The sequence below is a fragment of the Podarcis liolepis genome (genome assembly GCF_965112155.1).
Source record: "Podarcis liolepis genome assembly, chromosome: 4".
NCBI classification, from domain to species: domain Eukaryota; kingdom Metazoa; phylum Chordata; class Lepidosauria; order Squamata; family Lacertidae; genus Podarcis; species Podarcis liolepis.
In genome coordinates, this window is record NC_139558.1 from 685,884 (window position 1) to 699,466 (window position 13,583).

The 13,583-nt window shown below is 42.1% G+C and overlaps 1 long non-coding RNA gene across 2 annotated transcripts in view; it reads left to right on the forward strand.

Moving 5' to 3' along the window:
* The window catches only part of LOC310706055, a 542,773-nt gene that overhangs the window by 288,692 nt on the left and 240,498 nt on the right, over nt 1-13,583 (forward strand). Inside the window, exon 3 of one of the 2 annotated variants that reach the window (XR_014525601.1) lies at nt 4,623-4,633. The exons of the other annotated variant lie outside the window; for it this stretch is intronic. This is a non-coding gene — a long non-coding RNA (uncharacterized lncRNA). Of the gene's footprint in view, nt 1-4,622; nt 4,634-13,583 lie in introns of those variants that run through there. 2 annotated transcript variants of the gene reach the window in all.

A 13,583-nucleotide genomic window follows, 5' to 3' on the forward strand; every position in this document is an offset into this window, starting at 1 on the left:
ATCTGATCTTGATGGGGGACATGAATGGAGTAGTATCTACAAATATGGATAAGGCACAAAGACAGGTAGTCACCAAGGATGGTAGACTACCGAAAACATTTTTCGAGATGACAGACAACTTGGACTTAGTCGATATTTGGAGAACAAAGAATCCCTTGGGAAGAGAGGGAACTTTCTTTTCTGAAGCTAAGATGACATGGACTAGAATTGACCAAATATGGGTAACTAGAGGAATGGCACCAAAGACAAGAAAAGTGGAAATCTGCCCAAAAACCTGCTCCGACCATAATGCTGTTAAGATGGAAATGAAACTAACACCAACCGGTTCCTTCAGATGGAGGGTGAATGACACCTTATTTAGAGATGAAGAAGTGCTTAAGAAGGCCCAAGAAACCTTGAGAGACTATTTTGAGATAAATATGAGCACCAATGTGGAAAAAAGAGTAATCTGGGACGCAAGCAAAGCTGTTATGAGAGGGTTCCTGATACAACAGAACGCAATAAAGAAGAGAAGCCAAAATGAGAAGATAGACAAAATTTTGGGGAAAATAAAAGAAAGTGAGAAGAAATTGAGAGCAAAACCAAAGTCTCAGGAGATTTTGAGAGAAATAAAGTTATATCAAGCACAATATATGGAAATGATGAATCAGGAAATAGAATGGAAAATTAAACAAATGAGACAAAAAACATTTGAATCAGCTAATAAATGTGGGAAATTGCTGGCCTGACAAATGAAAAAAAGACAAAAACTAAATACTATCACAAATCTAGAAGTGGAAGGAAAGAACATACACAACCCAACTGAGATTAGAAACTGTTTCCAGAGGTATTTTAAACAATTATACACACAAGGGCCACAGAAAGAAATGGACATAGACCGATTTCTCAAGACAAATGGATTACAAAAAATCTCTCAAGAAAGTAAATTAATGTTGAATTATAAAATAACTGAACAGGAAGTAGAAGGTGCCATTCAAAACATGCAATTGGGCATGTTTTGAATGGCTCCAGGACCAGATGGGCTGACTTCTAGATATTATAGATCCTTGAAAGAGTGGTTAATACAGCCTTTAAAGGAAGTCTGCAATGAAATATTGGAAGGGAAAAGGGCACCGGAGTCGTGGAAAGAGGCGTACAGTACACTTATACCGAAAACAGAGACTGAAAATACTCAGCTTAAGAACTACCGCCCCATATCACTACTTAATGTGGATTACAAAATTTTTGCAGACATTTTAGCCAAGAGATTGAAAAAAGTGTTGATGGAAGAGATTCATAAAGACCAAGTGGGCTTTCTCCTGGGAAGACATTTGTCTGACAATTTGAGGAATATAATTGATATTTTGGAAAAACTAGAAGTGAACATAAATACTAAAGCAGTTTTGATATTTGTGGACACGGAGAAAGCCTTTGATAATATTTCTTGGAGTTTTATGAAGAAGAACCTACAGGGGATGGGGGTAGGCCAAGGCTTTGAAAACAGTATAAGTGCAATTTATTCAGAACAAAAGGCTAAACTAATTGTAAATAATGTAGTGATGGAAAAATTTAAGATAGAAAAAGGGACACGACAAGGCTGCCCAATTTCCCCATTGCTTTTTATATCGGTCCTGGAGGTTTTGTTGAATATGATTAGAAGGGACCAGTTGGTTAAAGGTATACAAGTCGGAGCTAAACAGTACAAATTGAGAGCATTTGCGGATGACTTAGTATTGACATTACAGGAGCCAGAATCTAGCACTAAAAGGGTTTTAGAATTGATTCAAGAATTTGGTCAGGTTGCAGGATTTAAACTGAATAAGTTAAAAACTAAAGTTTTAGAGAAAAATTTAACACCGATCGAGAGAGAGAAGTTTCAGAATGAGATAGGTTTGACAGTGGTTAAGAAAGTGAAATACCTGGGGATTACTATGACAGCAAAAAAATGGGAATTTATTTAAAGACAACTATGAAAAATGCTGGGCCGAAGTGAAAAAAGATTTAGAAATTTGGTCAAACTTGAAGCTTTCACTGCTGGGTCATATTGCTGCGATAAAAATGAATGTATTGCCTAGAATGCTGTTTTTGTTTCAAACATTGCAAATTGTGGACAAAATGGATTGCTTCAAGAAGTGGCAGAGAGATATTTCTAGATTTGTCTGGCAGGGCAAGAAGCCCAGAATAAAATTTAAGATATTCACTGATGCAAAGGAAAGGGGTGGATTTGCCCTGCCAGGCTTTAAACTTTATTATGAATCAGCAACTTTTTGCTGGTTGAAAGAATGGCTGCTTCTTGAAAATACAGACATTTTAGATTTAGAAGGTTTTAACAATGTATTTGGATGGCATGCATATCTGTGGTATGATAAGGTCAAAGCACATAAAGCATTCAAGAATCATATTGTCAGGAAAGCATTGTTTAATGTCTGGATAAGATACAAGGATTTATTGGAAAACAAAACCCCAAAGTCGTTGTCACCGATGGAAGCAAAAGCACAGAAAAAGCTTAATATGGAGGCCAAGTGGCCGAAATATTGAGAAATTCTGGAACAAGAGGGAGATAGACTGAAATTGCAGAGTTTTGAGAAACTAAAAAATAAAGTGCGAGATTGGCTTCATTATTATCAGATAATGGAGGCATATTCGGACAAGAAAGTGGGTTTCCAGGTGGAAAAATCAAAATTAGAAACAGAACTGTTAGAACCCAAAACTAAGATTTTGTCAAAGATGTATAACTTGCTGTTGAAATGGAATACTCAGGACGAAACGGTGAAATCTGCTATGATTAAATGGGCACAAGATGTTGGACATAACATAATGTTTTTTTTTAAAAAAAGATATTTATTAAAGATTTTAAACATTGAATTCACCAAACACATATAAAACCATCACCCAAATACAACAAAGAAAAACAGGAAAAAGCAAAAAAAAAAAAGTAACATATAATAGAAAACATACAACAAGATCCAATATTCAACAACCATATTTTCTTAACCTTTTGGACTTCCTCACATCTCCCATTCCTGCGTTCCCAATTATAAAATTATAAACAGCAAATTATCACGTTGTTTCAGCTCCTATTATTTTTATCAAATGCTTAGATACTTAATTTATATAATAATACTCCAAAATTCATCTTTTTCTTAAACATCACATATTCTCATATTTCTTTCAACTAAATTGCTGGTGCAGTGTTGTTTTCAGACCTGCATCCTTGTTAACACTCATACAATTTACAATGTTTCTGTAAATAGTCCTTAAACTTTTTCCAGTCCTCTTCCACTGCCTCTTCTCCCAGGTCTCGGATTCTGCCAGTCATTTCTGCCAGTTCCATGTAGTCTATCAGTTGCGTCTGCCATTCTTCCACGGTGGGCAAATCTTGGGTCTTCCAATATTTTGCGATAAGTATTCTTGCTGCTATTGTTGCATACATAAAGAAAGTTCGGTCCTTCTTTAACACCCTCTGACCAACAATACCCAAAAGGAAGGCCTCCGGTTTCTTAGAGAAGGTATACTTAAATACCTTTTTCAATTCATTATATATCATTTCCCAGAAAGCCTTAACCCTAGGGCAAGTCCACCAGAGGTGAAAGAATGTTCCTTCAGTTTCCTTACATTTCCAACATTTGTCATCAGGCAGGTGATATATTTTTGCAAGCTTGACTGGGGTCATGTACCACCTATATATCATTTTCATAATATTTTCTTTCAAGGCATTACATGTCGTGAACTTCACACCGGTGGTCCATAACCTTTCCCAGTCAGCAAACATAATATTATACCCAATGTCCTGTGCCCATTTTATCATAGCTGATTTGACCGTTTCATCTTGTGTGTTCCATTTTAACAGCAAGTTGTACATTTTTGAAAGTACCTTAGTCTTAGGTTCTAACAGTTCTGTTTCTAGTTTCGATTTTTCCACCTGGAATCCTATCTTTTTATCCAAGTTGAAAACCTCCTTAATCTGAGCATAATGTAACCAATCTCGCACTTTATCCTTTAATTTCTCCAAACTCTGCAATCTCCAAGTATCTCCATCTTTTTCTAGTATTTCCCAATATTTCGGCCATTTGGCCTCCATATTGAGTCTTTTCCGGGCCTTAGCTTCCATTGGTGACAACCACCTTGGGGTCTTGGACATAACATAATGATGGCTGACTGGGAACAATTATGGCCCACAGGTATGAAGTTTACGGCATGTAATGCCTTAAGAGAGAATATTATGAAAATGGTATACAGGTGGTACATGACCCCAGTCAAGCTTGCAAAAATCTATCATCTGCCCAATAATAAATGTTGGAAATGTAAAGAAACTGAAGGTACATTCTTTCACCTTTGGTGGACGTGCCCAAGGATTAAGGCTTTCTGGGAGACGATATATAATGAGTTGAAAAAGGTATTTAAATATACCTTCTTGAAGAAACCAGAGGCCTTTCTCCTGGGCATAGTCAGCCAATTGGTGCCAAAGAAGGACAGAACTTTTTTTATGTATGCCACAACAGCAGCAAGAATACTCATTGCAAAGCATTGGAAGACACAAGATTTACACACTCTGGAAGAATGGCAGATGAAGGTGATGGACTACATGGAACTGGCGGAAATGACTGGCAGAATCCCAGACCAGGTAGAAGAGTCAGTGGAAGAAGATTGGAAGAAATTTAAAGACTTGTCAGGGAACTGCCATCGGAAGGACAGGAGGTGGAAGGGCTCACAGAGGTTGGGAGAGACTCAGCAGCTGAAGAGGGAACCAGCAGGGGGAGAGGAGGAGCTCCGAGGGAAAGTGAGCAGGAGGGATGGCTCAGAGACACTTCCAGCGAAAACAGTGGGGAGGTTTCAGGACCTCCTGTAGGGACACCCACTCCTCGCCGGAAACTGTCACACCGAGAGTCCAGAAGGCGTGTTTCCGTTAAGGAGCTTTTATGTTGGAAGAGTTTCCGAAAGCAACCACTGTCGGAATCTGCCAGCGACTGACGGAGCCATGTTTAAGGGGCTCCGTTACAGACAGAGGTTTGCGGACTTAACCAAACTCTGAGGGACTTGGATTTTACACACAAGCAGCTCATCATCCCATCACAACTATTTACAGAAATATTGTAAAATTAATGAATGTTAGAATGATGTTGGATAGAAATTAAGGGGTTTTCAGCTGTAATACTATAAAGGAATATGAAAAATGGATTATTAAATAGGTAAAAAATTAATGTTACAATAGTTTAAGATTAAAGACTAGGATTAATAAAGAGGGCAAGGATTTGCTGAACCAACAAACTGAACTGGAATACAAAAAAGGGAGGCGTGAGGAGGTCCGGGAAATAAGCTAATGAAAAATAAGTAATGGAAAGAATGATTGTTTTTAACTATTTTTATTTTGTATTTTCTTACTTTTTTATTTTTATTTTGTAACACTTTGAAAATCTTAATAAATATCTTATAAAAAATAAATAAATACCTTTTTCATTTCGTTATAGATCATCTCCCAGAAAGCCTTAATCCTTGGGCATGTCCACCAAAGGTGAAAGAATGTACCTTCCGTCTCTTTACATTTCCAGCATTTATTATCAGGCAAGTGATAAATTTTCGCAAGCTTGACTGGTGTCATGTACCACCTGTATATCATTTTCATTATATTCTCTCTTAAGGCATTGCATGCCGTAAACTTCATACCTGTGGTCCATAACTGTTCCCAGTCAGCCATCATAATGTTATGTCCAACATCTTGTGCCCATTTAATCATAACAGATTTTACCGTTTCATCCTGAGTATTCCATTTCAACGGTGGGACGCGGGTGGCGCTGTGGGTAAAAGCCTCAGCGCCTAGGGCTTGCCGGTCGAAAGGTCGGCGGTTCGAATCCCCGCGGCGGGGTGCGCTCCCGCTGCTCGGTCCCAGCGCCTGCCAACCTAGCAGTTCGAAAGCACCCCCGGGTGCAAGTAGATAAATAGGTACCGCTTACCAGCGGGAAGGTAAATGACGTTCCGTGTGCTGCGCTGGCTCGCCAGATGCAGCTTTGTCACGCTGGCCACGTGACCCGGAAGTGTCTCCGGACAGCGCTGGCCCCCGGCCTATAGAGTGAGATGGGCGCACAAACCCCAGAGTCTGTCAAGACTGGCCCGTTCGGGCAGGGGTACCTTTACCTTTATTCCATTTCAACAGCAAATTATACATTCTTGACAAATTCTTAGTTTTGGAGTCTAACAGTTCTGTTTCCAATTTTGATTTTCCCACCTGGAAGCCAATTTTTTTATCCAAATTATATGCCTCCATTATCTGATAATAATGAAGCCAATCTCGCACTCTATTTTTTAATTTTTCAAAACTCTGCAGTTTTAATCTGTCTCCCTCTTGTTCCAAAATTTCCCAATATTACGGCCATTTAGCCTCCATATTGAGCTTTTTCTGAGCCTTCGCTTCCGTTGGTGACAACCACCTTGGGGTTTTATTCTCAAGCAAATCCTTATATCTTATCCAAACATTAAACAGTGTTTTTCTGACAATATGGTTTTTAATCACTTTATGTGCTTTGACCTTATCATACCACAGGTATGCATGCCACCCAAATACATTATTAAAGCCTTCTAAGTCCAACACATCAGTGTTCTCAAGAAGCATCCATTCTCTCAGCCAGCAAAAAGCGGCTGATTCCTAATAAAGTTTTAAGTATGGCAGGGCAAATCCACCTCTTTCCTTAGCGTCAGTTAATAGCTTAAATTTTATTCGAGGTTTCTTGCCCTGCCAGACAAATCTAGAGATATCTCTCTGCCACTTCTTGAAACACTCCATTTATTCCAATATTTGCAATGTTTGAAACAAAAACAACATCCTTGGCAATACATTCATCTTTATCACAGCAATTCGGCCTAGCAATGATAACTTCAAATTTGACCATATTTCTAGATCCTTTTTCACTTCCGTCCAACATTTTTCATAGTTATCCTTAAACAGATTCAAATTCTTAGCAGTCATGTTAACCCCTAGGTATTTCACTTTCTTAACCAATGTTAATCCTGTCTCCTTCTGAAACCTTTCTCTCTCCGTCACTGTTAAATTTTTCTCTAAAACTTTAGTTTTCATCTTATTCAACTTAAATCGCGCTACTTGTCCAAATTCTTGGATCAGTTCCACTACTCTTTTGGTACTAGATTCTGGCTCCTGTAATGTCAGTACCAGATCATCAGCAAATGCTTTCATTTTGTACTGTTTAGCTCCAACTTGTATACCTTTAACTGTTTGGTCCCTCCTAATCATATTTAAAAGAACTTCCAGGACCGATATAAAAAGCAATGGAGAGATTGGGCAACCTTGTCGTGTTCCTTTCTCTATCTTAAATTCTTCCGTCACTACATTGTTCACAATTAATTTAGCCTTTTGTTCTGAATAAATTGCACCTATACCATTTTCAAAGCCTTGACCAACCCCCATCCTCTGTGGATTTTTCTTCATAAAACTCCAAGAAATATTGTCAAAGGCTTTCTTCGCGTCCACAAATATCAAAACTGCTTTAGTATTAATATTCACTTGTAACTTTTCTAGAATATTACTTGTAACTTTTCTAGAATATTAATTATATTCCTCTTGTTGTCAGACAAGTGTCTGCCCGAGTGAAACCCGGCTTGGTCTTTATGGATTTCTTCTACTAGTACCTTTTTTAATCTTTTAGCCAAAATATCTGCAAAAATTTTGTAATCCACATTAAGCAGAGATATGGGGCGGTAATTCTTAAGCTGTGTCTTCTCAGACTCTACTTTCATATAAGTGTAATGTAAGCTTCCTTCCACGACTCTGGCACCCTTTTCCCTTCCAATATTCCATTACAAACTTCTTTTAATGGCTGTATTATCCATTCTTTCAGGGATCTATAATATCTTGAAGTCAGTCCATCCGGACCTGGAGATTTACCCAATTGTATATTCTGGATGGCCCCTTCTATCTCTTGCTCCGTTATTTTGTAGTTCAACATTAGCTTATTTTCTTGAGAGATTTTTTGTAATCCATTTGTTTTCAAAAAACAATCAATGTCCATTTGTTTCTGAGTTTCCTGTGTATATAGTTGTTTAAAATACCCCTGAAAACACTTTCTAATCTCCACTGGATTCTGTATATTTTCCCCTTCTACTTCCAAATTTGTGATAGTGTTAAGTTTTTGTCTTTTTTTCATTTGCCAAGCCAGCAGTTTTCCACATTTATTTGCCGATTCAAATGTCTTTTGTCTCATCTGTTTAATTTTCCATTCTATTTCCTGGTTCATCATTGTCAGGGGTTTAGGAGCAGAGGCAAGGGCAAGGGAGGAAACAGAGAGCGAAGGGGAGGAGGCAGAAGAAAAGATGAGTGATGACGATGACCCGAGATCTCCGAGTCTTTCCAGTGAATCAGAGGATTCACAGAAAGGAGCACCAGTGGCCAGGGCAAGGGGGGAGTCTAGGGGGGCACCCCAGGAAGATAGAGCCAGAGGGGACTCAGAGGAGAGCAGTTGGAGGTCGGGACCAGCGTCACCGCCAGAGAGCAGGGAAGAGGAAAGGAGCCAGGGGGCAAGCGCTGGTAGCTCACCACAGGAGGGAGGGCACGAGTCAGGAGTGGCCACACCTCCATCGGGGAGCGAAGAAACGGTTAAGCGGAAAGTGGAAGGTTGGGCGCGCGCGCCAAGTTCAAATGCAGAGGAAGGTGGCGCAGTAAGCAGCCCGGAAAGGGAGCCAGGTCCTAAAGCCCGGCGCAAGGAGACAGGAGGGTCCGGGGGGTCAGCGTCAGAAGAATCCCAGAAGGAAGAGACCCCGGGGGGTAGAGGGACCCAGAGGAGGACAGTCAGGCGGAAAAGGTGGAGTCGGGCTAGGATATTAAGTTGGTGCACACGGGGCGGAGACTCAGACGGAGCTTCGCCGATCTAGCTACTAGACGTAGAGTTGCGCGCAGCAGCGTGAGAATGGAAACTGTAACTCAATAAAGACTTTTACTTAATGATCGCTGGCTAGCGTGATCCTCTGTGAGCTAGGGTCTTCAAGCAGCTCTGACAATCATTTTCATATATTGTACTTGGTATAACTTTATCTCTTTCAAAATCTCCTGCGACTTTGGTTTCACTCTCAGTTTCTTCTCTCCTTCCTTTATTTTCTCCAATATTTTATCTTTTTTCTCATTTTGGACTCTCTTTTGAATCACATTCTGTTGTATCAAAAACCCTCTTTGCTTGCTTCCCAGATTACTCTTTTTTTCTACAGTGGTGTTCATATTTATCTCAAAATAGTCTCTCAGAGTTTTTTGGGCCTTCTTAGTCACTTCTTCGTTCCTAAACAATATGTCATTCATCCTCCACCTGAAGGAACCAGTTGGTGTTAGTTTCAATTCCATCTTTACAGCATTATGGTCGGAGCAGGTTTTCGGGCATATTTCCACCTTTCTAGTTTTTGGAGCCAGTCCTCTAGTTACCCAAATTTGGTCAATTCTTGTCCATGTCATTTTGGCCTCAGAGAAGAAGGTTCCCTCTCTTCCAAAAGGGTTTTTAATTCTCCAAATGTCAACTAAGTCCATATTGTCAAGCATATCAAAGAAAGTCTTTGGCAATCTGCCATCCTTGGTGACTACCTGTCTCTGTGCTTTATCCATATTTGTAGACACTACACCATTCATTAGGGGATTTAGGGGAGCTAGTCTCAAACGTTTGTTGGGGGAGACCTAGGTTTTTTTGTGGGGGGAGTTATTTGTCCTGTCTTCACACTTTTTATGATGGAGGACCGCTGTAGCCACCCCCGACACATTCTCCAGATGGAGGGGGAGGGAACAGCTGCAGTCGCCTGCGGTTCCTGCACTATGTTTGCCATCTTGCCAAAGGTTGCAGGCAGCTTTACCTGCAGCAATTGCATGTTGATTGCCCTCTTAAAAGACAAAGTCCAGCAACTAGAGGAACGTGTAGCTACGCTCCAAAGAATTAGAGAGCTGGAGCTCTTCTTGGAAGCAACAGAGCACACCATCTCCACCAAGGAGGAGACAGGGGACTCCCCTGAGAAGGAGGCTAGTTCACCAACACAGGAGCCAGATATATGGAGAAACGTGACTCAAAGAAGTAGGAGGCCCAGGGTTCGTTCTCATTGTTTAGAAATACACAATCGCTTTGAGGTCCTCTCCCCTAGCATGGAAGACGAAGAGCAGATTCCATTTGAGGATCTCTCCCTCATTACAGTCGATCAGGTATATGAAGACGAGCAGCAAAGTCAGTCCTCAGGGAAGGTGCAGGCGACCTTGGAACGGACAGCTCATGGAAAAACCCCGACCAAACCTAAGAGGAGGCGTGTAGTGGTGATAGGGGATTCCCTACTGAGGGGAACAGAAGCAGTGATCTGTGGGCCTGACAAGATGTCTCAGGAAGTGTGCTGTCTCCCCGGGGCTAAGATCCAAGATGTAACTGAACAACTGCAAGGAATCATAAAACCCACTGACAAATACCCCTTCCTCTTGGTTCATGTGGGAACCAATGACACTGCAAGCAATAGTGTGATGGCCTGGGATTCCGATTCGGAGGATGAAACAGAGGAATCCCAGCCTGCACAGGAGTCCCCGCCTCCAGGGCCGGCTGAACTGGGGCAAGGCCTAGATACTGAAGAGCCTGCACCTGTGGCAGTGCATCAGGAGCTGGCCCCAGGTGAAGTCCTTCTGGCCCCAGAGGGGCTTGATGACTCAGTGGCCACAGGTGAGCCTCCTCCAGGGCCCAGTAACCCTTCGGCCTCTCCTGATCTGCAGAGGCTTAGGGCAGAGAGGCGAAGGGAACTGGTTGCCCCCAGGAGGAGTGCTCGCCTTAAGGCCAGAGGAGGCGGGGCTCCTGGGGGTCGGGACCGCCCCTGACCTTAGAAGAGGATAAAAGCCCAGTCAGCCCGGCCCCAGGTTGCGGGAGCAACGTCGTTGTTGGCTTCGGACCTTCCTGTGTTCTTGATCCCTGCTCGGCCTCCTGTTCCTGACTATCCGGTACGCCTGTTCCCTGCTCGGCTTCCTGTTCCTGACTATCCAGTACTCCTGTTCCCTGCTCGGCCTCCTGTTCCCGACCATCCGGTGTTCCTGTTACCTGCTCAGCCTTCTGTTCCAGCGTTCCTGTTCCCCGCCCGGCTCTCTGCATCGGACCTCGCCCCTCTTCGTGTGGACTCTGCTACACTCACGGTACCTTACCCCCGGGACCAGCACAAATAGCCTCCAGAAGATCAAGAGACTACGAGGCTCTCGGCAGGAAATTAAAGCAACTAAATGCACAAATTGTCATCTCATCTGTCCTCCCAGTTGAACGACGTTGCCCAGGGAGAGAGGGAAAAATAGTGGAAGTGAACAGCTGGCTTCGCAAATGGTGTAATCAGGAACGGTTTGGATTCTTAGATCACGGACTGCAGTTTCTTGAAGATGGACTTCTGGCAAGCGATGGGCTGCACCTCACAACGGTTGGGAGAAATGTTTTTGCCAAAAATCTCAGAAACCTCATCAGGAGGGCTTTAAACTGACTAATGTGGGGGAGGGAGACAGTGCTCCTGAAGGTAGGAGTCTATCAATTGATGAAGATGATCATCCAAATGTCATAGACCAAATGGAGCAAACAGCACGCAGACCTAGTGGTGGGAGGAAAAAATCCTTAAATAAGAGACACGGGGGAATGATTAATGGACTTCAATGTCTGTACACTAATGCGCAAAGCATGGGAAATAAACAAGATGAGCTTGAGCTCTTGGTACAGCAAACTAAATATGACATAATAGGCATCACTGAAACCTGGTGGGTTAAGTCCCACAATTGGAATGTAATAATGGGGGGATACAATCTATTTCAGAGAAACAGACCAGACAAGAAAGGAGGAGGAGTGGCGTTATATGTCAGGGATGTGTATACCTGTGAAGAGATCCAAGATTTAGAACCTCAAAGCCAAAGTGAGTGCATTTGGGTCAAAATTAAGGGAGAGAAGAATAACAGAGACCTCATTGTGGGAGTTTACTATAGATCCCCAAGCCAAACGGAGGACATAGATGATGCCTTCCTGGAACGGATGGCTAAGCATGCAAAAGGAAGGGAGATAGTAGTAATGGGGGACTTCAATTACCCGGATATTTGTTGGATGTCAAACTCAGCCAAGAGCATAAGGTCCAACAGATTCCTCACTGGCCTTGCAGACAACTTCATTGTCCAGAAAGTGGGAGAAGCAACAAGAGGAACAGCCATTTTAGATCTGGTCCTAACCAATGTTGATGACCTGGTTAGTGGGGTAGAAGTGGAAGGATCATTAGGCGCGAGTGATCATGCTCTTCTGAAGTTTACTATACAGCGGAAAGGAGCAGCCAAGCATACTAGCACTCAATTTCTTGACTTTAAGAAAGCCGACTTCATAAAACTTAGGGAAGTGCTGGGTGAGATCCCATGGACAGGAATACTAAAAGGAAAGGGAGTTCATGATGGCTGGGAGTTTGTTAAGAGGGAGATAGTAAAAGCACAACATCAGGCAATACCAATGAGACGGAAACATGGAAGGTGCCTAAAGAAGCCAGGGTGGCTATCTAAAGAACTTTTAACTGAATTAAGATTAAAAAAGGATGTGTACAAAAAATGGAAAAGGGGGGAAACCACCAAAGAGGAATTCAAACAAATAGCCAGCACGTGTAGACACAAAGTCAGAAAAGCTAAAGCACAGAATGAACTCAGGCTTGCTGGAGAGGTTAAAAGCAACAAAAAAGGCTTTTATGGGTATGTTCGTAGCAAAAGGAAGAACAAAGAAACAGTGGGGTCACTCAGAGGAGAAGATGGTAAAATGCAAACAGGGGACACAGAAAGGGCTGAACTCCTCAATGCCTTCTTTGCCTCAGTCTTCTCCGATAAAGAAAACAATGCCCGACCTGAAGAATTTGGAGCAAATGATTCAGCAAAGGAAACACAGCCCAGAATAACTAAGGAGATAGTACAAGAATACTTGGGTAGTTTAGATGTATTCAAGTCTCCAGGGCCAGATGAACTGCATCCAAGAGTATTAAAAGAACTGGCAGATGTGATCTCAGAACCACTGGCAGTCATCTTTGAGAATTCCTGGAGAACAGGCGAAGTCCCGGCAGACTGGAGGAGGGCAAATGTTGTCCCTATTTTCAAAAAGGGGAAAAGAGAGGACCCAAATAATTACCGCCCAGTCAGTCTGACATCAATACCAGGGAAGATTCTGGAGCAGATCATTAAGCAAACAGTCTGTGAGCACCTAGAAAGGAATGCTGTGATCACCAATAGTCAGCATGGATTTCTGAAAAATAAGTCATGTCAGACTAACCTGATCTCGTTTTTGACAGAATTACAAGCCTGGTAGATGAAGGGAACGCAGTGGATATAGCCTACCTTGATTTCAGCAAGGCATTTGACAAGGTGCCCCATGATATTCTTGTAAAGAAGCTGATAAAATGTGGCCTTGACTATGCTACCACTCAGTGGATTTGTAACTGGTTGACTGACCGAACCCAAAGGGTGCTCATCAATGGTTCCTCTTCATCCTGGAGAAGAGTGACTAGTGGGGTGCCACAGGGTTCTGTCTTGGGCCCGGTCTTATTCAACATCTTTATCAACGACTTGGCTGATGGACTCAAGGGCATCCTGATCAAATTTGCAGATGACACCA